This window comes from Alligator sinensis, unplaced genomic scaffold, assembly GCF_000455745.1.
Source record: "Alligator sinensis unplaced genomic scaffold, ASM45574v1 scaffold566_1, whole genome shotgun sequence".
NCBI lineage: Eukaryota > Metazoa > Chordata > Crocodylia > Alligatoridae > Alligator > Alligator sinensis.
In genome coordinates this window covers 1890075-1896074 of record NW_005842017.1, presented here as the reverse complement: position 1 = coordinate 1896074, position 6000 = coordinate 1890075, and the positions used below count along the sequence as shown (strand labels likewise).

The 6000-nt window shown below is 44.3% G+C and overlaps 1 protein-coding gene across 25 annotated transcripts in view; it reads left to right on the top strand.

Annotated features, from left to right (window-relative positions):
• The window catches only part of PCBP3 (poly(rC) binding protein 3), a 247485-nt gene that overhangs the window by 93383 nt on the left and 148102 nt on the right, over positions 1–6000 (top strand). For all 25 annotated transcript variants that reach the window (XM_025202249.1, XM_025202248.1, XM_006022070.3 and 22 more), the window contains one exon: positions 5380–5475. The gene's annotated coding sequence lies outside the window, so the exon portion shown is untranslated. The remainder of the gene's footprint in view (positions 1–5379; positions 5476–6000) is intronic.

The window sequence follows — 6000 nt, the reverse complement described above, 5'->3', positions numbered from 1 at the left end:
CCCGCTTATCAATTGGTGGGACCAGGATTTTTTGACCTTACATAGGTGGGACGTAAGATGCAAAATGAGAACCTCTGCTCTAGTGCTCCCTGGCTTCTGGCTTGGGCACTGCAGGCATGTGACTGCATTTCCAGAATCAAAAATGGATGTCTGTTCACTTGTTTATCAGTTCAATTCATGTAGCTTAGACTAACCTGTTAAGATTGAATCACTTCAGGCTCAGGCTTTTTGATTGTCTGAACTTAACCATGAAGCTGATTCCTGGGCTGGAGTGGGCCCACAGACAGGCCCCACATACCAGATCTAGTGCACAGGGTTGGTTTGGTGTGGGCACTATGTGCAGTGCATGACCCAGACTGATCTCATGTGCATGCTCTGTGTGTTGGACCAGGTCCAGCATGTGCTGTATGTAGTGCATGAGGCCAGTCTGAGACCCACCAGCAGTGCTGCTGGTCAAATAATAGGGCTTCACAGGCCAGGTCCGGCCCATGTACTATATCTGTGATACTCTGATTTTAGAAAATTCCTTTTTCTATGATGGACACTTAATATTGTCATTGTCTGCAGCAATTCTTTGGTATTTGTCTGTGTAACAGGAAACCAGGGGCTCCTGTTACTTGCAGAGGGAAGCCGCAGCGGGGATGTCCCCAGCTGGGGGTAAGACCGCTGATTTTGGGCTAGCTGCAGGGGAATAGGCAGCCAGGGCCTGTAGACTATAAGTGTCTATTTTGGGGCTAGCTGCCTAGCAATAGGCCAATAGGGCAGTGCCCTGGTTAAGCAGTGATGCCACTGCTGCAGTAGCCAGAGGAATAGCAGTAAGCTACCCCAGAGACTGAGGGGGGCACACCTGCAGCTGGTCAGGCGAGCATCTAACCAGAAGGAGAGGAGCCAGGGAGATATAAACCTGGGCCCCTGAAGCAGACTGGCAGTACAGCCCTGAACTCCTGCCAGCTCAGGCTGGTGAGGAGTGAGAATTGGTGGCATGCCAGGTACTCCTAGGACTGAGAGAGCCAGAGAGTGGTGAGGTGGCTGGGCAGCAATATGATGACTTGGAGGGGAAGATTTTGAGTTTGAAGCAGGTGCTTGTATTTTTTTTGTTTTAGTTTATACCGAAGGATGGGGTGTGGTTGATTTGGAGGCCATGATAGTGCTGTAAGGGCACCCAGCATAGAGCCCTTCCAGGGTCTGGGACACAGTGGGCTGCATGGTGCAGAAGCCCAAATACTTTAGAAGGAGGAAGAACTGAGAGCAGCTTTGCCCTGGGTCAGGATGCCTGGGGGGGAGGAGGGGGGGACATGGGGACAATGGGGAGGGTTGGGCTGAACCAAGAGCAGCCTTGCCCTCAGGATGCCAGGGAGGCTGAGACAAGATGCAAGAGGCCAAGGGGCCTGGAGACGAGAGATGATGCAGAGAAGGCTGATGCCAAGAGAGCTGCGCCTGAGTCAGTGGGCCAGGACTGGAAACCTGTAGACAGAGAAGAGGGGGGCTAAAGCCAAGAGGGTTGAGGTCTCTACAAGAGAACTAAACTGTGGACAGAGTAACATCTCTGAGGCATGGGTGTAGCTGTAGAGGCAGAAGGCTACAAACTTAGCTCTTAAGGCAATTTTGGGGGCAGAGGGGTTGGAAGCCCCCAAAGCCAAGAGACTGGGTCAAATGGGGAGAGGTGGAATGCAAAATTGAGATGGGTCAAGTATGGCCCACAAGAGGGACACAGTACAGTGAAAGAGAGAGCACACCCTGGGCTTGTCAGCCTCTGAGGACAGCCTCCTCTCATTACCTTTTAATACCAAGGCGTGGCAGATGAGGAAGCAGGGTGAGACCTTGAGGAGTTGGAGTGGGAGCCAGGCAGGGTCAAGGTGGCCACTAGAGGACATCACGACAGCCCTTGGGTGCCATCCTGTTACAGGCAGGGTAATTACCTCTGTTTGCAGGAGTGCTTTTGTTCTGTTCCACAAAATGTCTTTGAGTCTTTGTTGAAATATAGACCATATACATTGTGACGTTTTTGTTTACAACAAAGTTAGAATGATGAATGGGGTACACAAACATTACTGGTCAATGACAGTGACACAGTGATGTTAGTTAAGTTGTCACAGGAACAGTCAGTCATCTGAGACTTTTCCTTTCCACCTCTCTGGTAGAACCCACAGAGTCCTAATGAATGGATCTGTATCGTCTGTATCGATGGTGTGATGCTGTAGCCAACAGGGCAAATAATACTCTGGCATGCATTTCCAGCAAAACCAAGGAAGTGATTCCAGCAAAACCAAGGAAGTGATTCTCCCACTCTACTTGGCCTTGGTGAGACCACAGCTGGAGTACTGCATCCAGTTCTGGGCACCGCACTTTAACAAGGACATAGTAAAGCTCGAGAGAGTCCAGAGAAGAGCCACCTGTGATCAGAGACTTGCACGGCAAGCCATATAAGGAAAGGCTGAGGGACCTGGGACTCTTCTGAAAAAGAGAAGGCTGAGAGGGGACTTGATAACAGCTTATTGCTACATCAGGGGTGTACATCAAGGGCTCGATGAACAACTGTTCACCAGGGCACCCTTGACGAAAACCAGGAGTAATGGTCACAGGCTCCTAGATGACTGTTTCAGGCTCAACATTAGGAAAAATGTCTTCACAGATAGGGTGTCCAGACTGTGGAATAAGCTCCCTCCAGGGGTGGTGCAATTGCCTACAACAGGAGACTGGACGGTCACCTTGCTGGGGTCACCTGAACCCAGTTTCTTTCCTGCTTGGTGCAGGGGGGCTGAACACGATGACCTTCTAAGGTCCCTTCCAGCATCACAATCTATGAAAACCTGCTTATTAATTATATGATGCTCCGTTTAATGAGACTAAATGAGTTGCAGGACCTTGGCAGGGTAAATATGCACCTTAAACTAATGAAATCAGGGATGTATCATGTAATCTTTCACGAGCTCAAGCTCACTTCATCGGATGCTGTTAAAGGAAAAGGATGCTGTCCATTCACAACATTTGATAAAGTGAGCTTGGGCTCACAAAACCTTATGCTATACATCTCTGATACAGTTAACCTACAAAGTGCATGTCTACCATGCCTTCTGCCTGGCTGCAGACTAACATGGCTAATTACCTCTCTTTGGAATACATTGCCAGCTTCAGTTGTGAGGATGCAGTAAAAATAGTGGAATGTAGATAGATATAAATGAAATAGTTCCCAGCTTTCAACTACCTCCATTTTTCAAAATGCCTGTGCCAAAACTTGTGGCTTTTATTTATGTAACTATTTAAAATACACTGGTTTCTTGCTGTATATTCACAGTTAAGAGTTTGCAGTATATCACAACTCAGTCTAATTTAAAAGGAGCATTATAATATACATGAGAACAGAACTGCTAGAAAGTATGATAATGTTGGATTACAAGTAAGCTATTAAAATTTTTCTTAACTATATATGTCCCAAAGTTTAAGAATTTTTATGTTGAATTCAAGAACTCAGACTTACAGGCAAGTATAATTTTTCCTGTGAACTTCCAATATTTTAAAAAAATAAACATTTATTCCGACAAAAAGTAATTCAAGGATAGCCTACATAGTATTTAAATAAATAGTTGCATGCTGCATGGGCATCTTGCTATTAATCTATATGTATGACGCAACTAATTTAATACAAATACTGTATTGTGCATTTTTACTATTTAACACACATACATATTCAATTTTAATTTGTACATCTTTTGGCACAGATGGACATTAGCTGTTGGAAATATTAATGCATACAAGGAACAAAACTAATAAAATAATAACTACTGACAAATATATATGCAGCTTAGATTTCTTGGATGCTGACTTCTTTATGGTATTGTGGATTCATTACACTTGCTCCAGTATTCACATTTATTCCATGTTCCATAATAATTGCTACTAATGGCCTTACCATAATGAAAACATGCTTCTCACAAAATCAGATTTTATTGCTGGTCAGTTTTGGCACTTCTAAGTCCTCATCAGAAATACAGTGTACAGCTCTGGATGCTTGTATTCAAGGAATGTGAATTCAAGGAAATTGAAACAGGTGTGCAGAGAAGGATTAGTTTAGGAGAGGAGACTAGAAGATCTAGTCTAACAAAACAAAGGCTGACAGGGGACATGATGGATATCTATGAATATATCAGGGGGCTACGTGCCAGAGAGAGAGGTTAGCTGTAAAAGCTAAAGGACAATGTTGGCAGAAGGGGAAGTGGTATAAACTGGCCATGAATAAATTTAAATTGGGAAATAGAAGAAAATTTCTAACTATCCAAATTGTGTGGTTTTGGAACAGCTTTTCAATAGGAGATGGGACGGGGGCAAAAAATCAGACCGGTTTTAGGATAGTGTGTGGTAACATTCATGAAAAAAATTATAAAACATGATTGTTTGCTTAAATGCAGAAAGGGCTATTAGAACATTTGGACTAGTAGATCATCTACTGGTCCTTTCTGCAGTTAAGCAATCATATTTGATGATTGCCATATTGAGCTCACTGATTTTTCTTTGGCTAAAGTCTGTCTTCCAGAAAGCCATCCACTCTTAATGTGAGGAAATCAAACAATGGAGAATCCACCATTTCCCTTCCCAGATTGATGAAATGGTTACAGTTTCAACTCTTTATTTTCTCACTTTGAAAGATTTTCTCCAGCCTTTGAATATTTTTATTGACATTTTAATGGACATTTTCTGTACCTTCTCTAGTTTTTCAGTGTCCCCTTTTAAAACGTAGGCATCAGAACCGTGCACAGAATTATCCTACTGTAGTCACTAATGCCATATAGAAAGGTAAAAATCTTCTTTCTACCCCTACTCAAGATTGCCCAGTTTGTACATTGTGATGGTAAGTCACACAGTGGTGCTTGTTAGAACTGTGCAGTGAGGGGAAATTAAGTAAGCAATGAAGCATTTGGGAGGAGACTTTGTTTAACTGTAGTGTTTTGGAAGTTATAAAAGAGGTTCTCTCACCAGCTGCTTTGGAGAGATGGAGGAGGTGAGACACTGGACATGACTTGATACTACATGTTTACAAGAAGACTTGCATGTGGCAGGAAGCATGATGTTTAGGATGAGGCATAAAATTCCTCTAGTCCCAAGCACACCATAGCTATGCTGTCTCCAGGCTGATCCTGCAGGTTGGGCAGAGGCCAGGTCTATCCTGAACCCAGGGCTTCCCCCAGCCCACAGCATGTTCCAGAACCTGTGGCTGTCTTGGCTGGGTCTGGAGACCTGGGACTTCTAAAAGCCACATATGGAGCTGGGCTGTCCCAGGGCTGGGCCAACATTTAACTGATTGTCAGACCTTTATGTTTAATGCAGCTATGAATTCTGTTCATAAAGGATTTTGTAACAGACATGTGTTCTCTTCTCTTCTAGGTCCCTATCAGTTGCCTTTGTACTAACTTTTGAATCTTCTGACTGCATTTGTCTTCTGTGATCTGATGCTACACAGAAGTTATACCTAATCCTCTGGTGAGTTTGGTGCTAAATGGGAGAAAAATCAGTAAAAAGCCAAATTCTGTGGTGAGCTTTGGATTTAACAGCAGTTCCATACAACTATTGATTCATAGGAAATGGAAGGGTCTTAATTTCTTATACACAAATTGCCATAGCCTGTTGAGTATCAGAAGTGCCAAGGGTGGAAACAGATGTCACCTTTACACTGCCATAAAAAAAATTATGGCCACACAAAGGCCAAGCAAAGATATGTCAGTACCTCTTGTTGCACCACAAAGGCCCCAAATTTCTGGCTACAGTGTAGGTAGTATAAATTTGTGTTGCTTTATTGTGGTAGACATGTTAGGTTTATGGCAGGAGAGTGGTCAGCCTGGAGCTGCCCACTCTCTCAAGATGCCTAGGGCACTCTTAGGGCTTCAAGGGCCTGATCCTGCATGGCCCAGGATGGTGAATTGGGCCCCTGAAGCCCTAGGAGTGCCTTCCTGGGTTCCCTCATTTGGGATTCTTCGAGCACCTATTGGCATTGACAGTCTCAGCTCC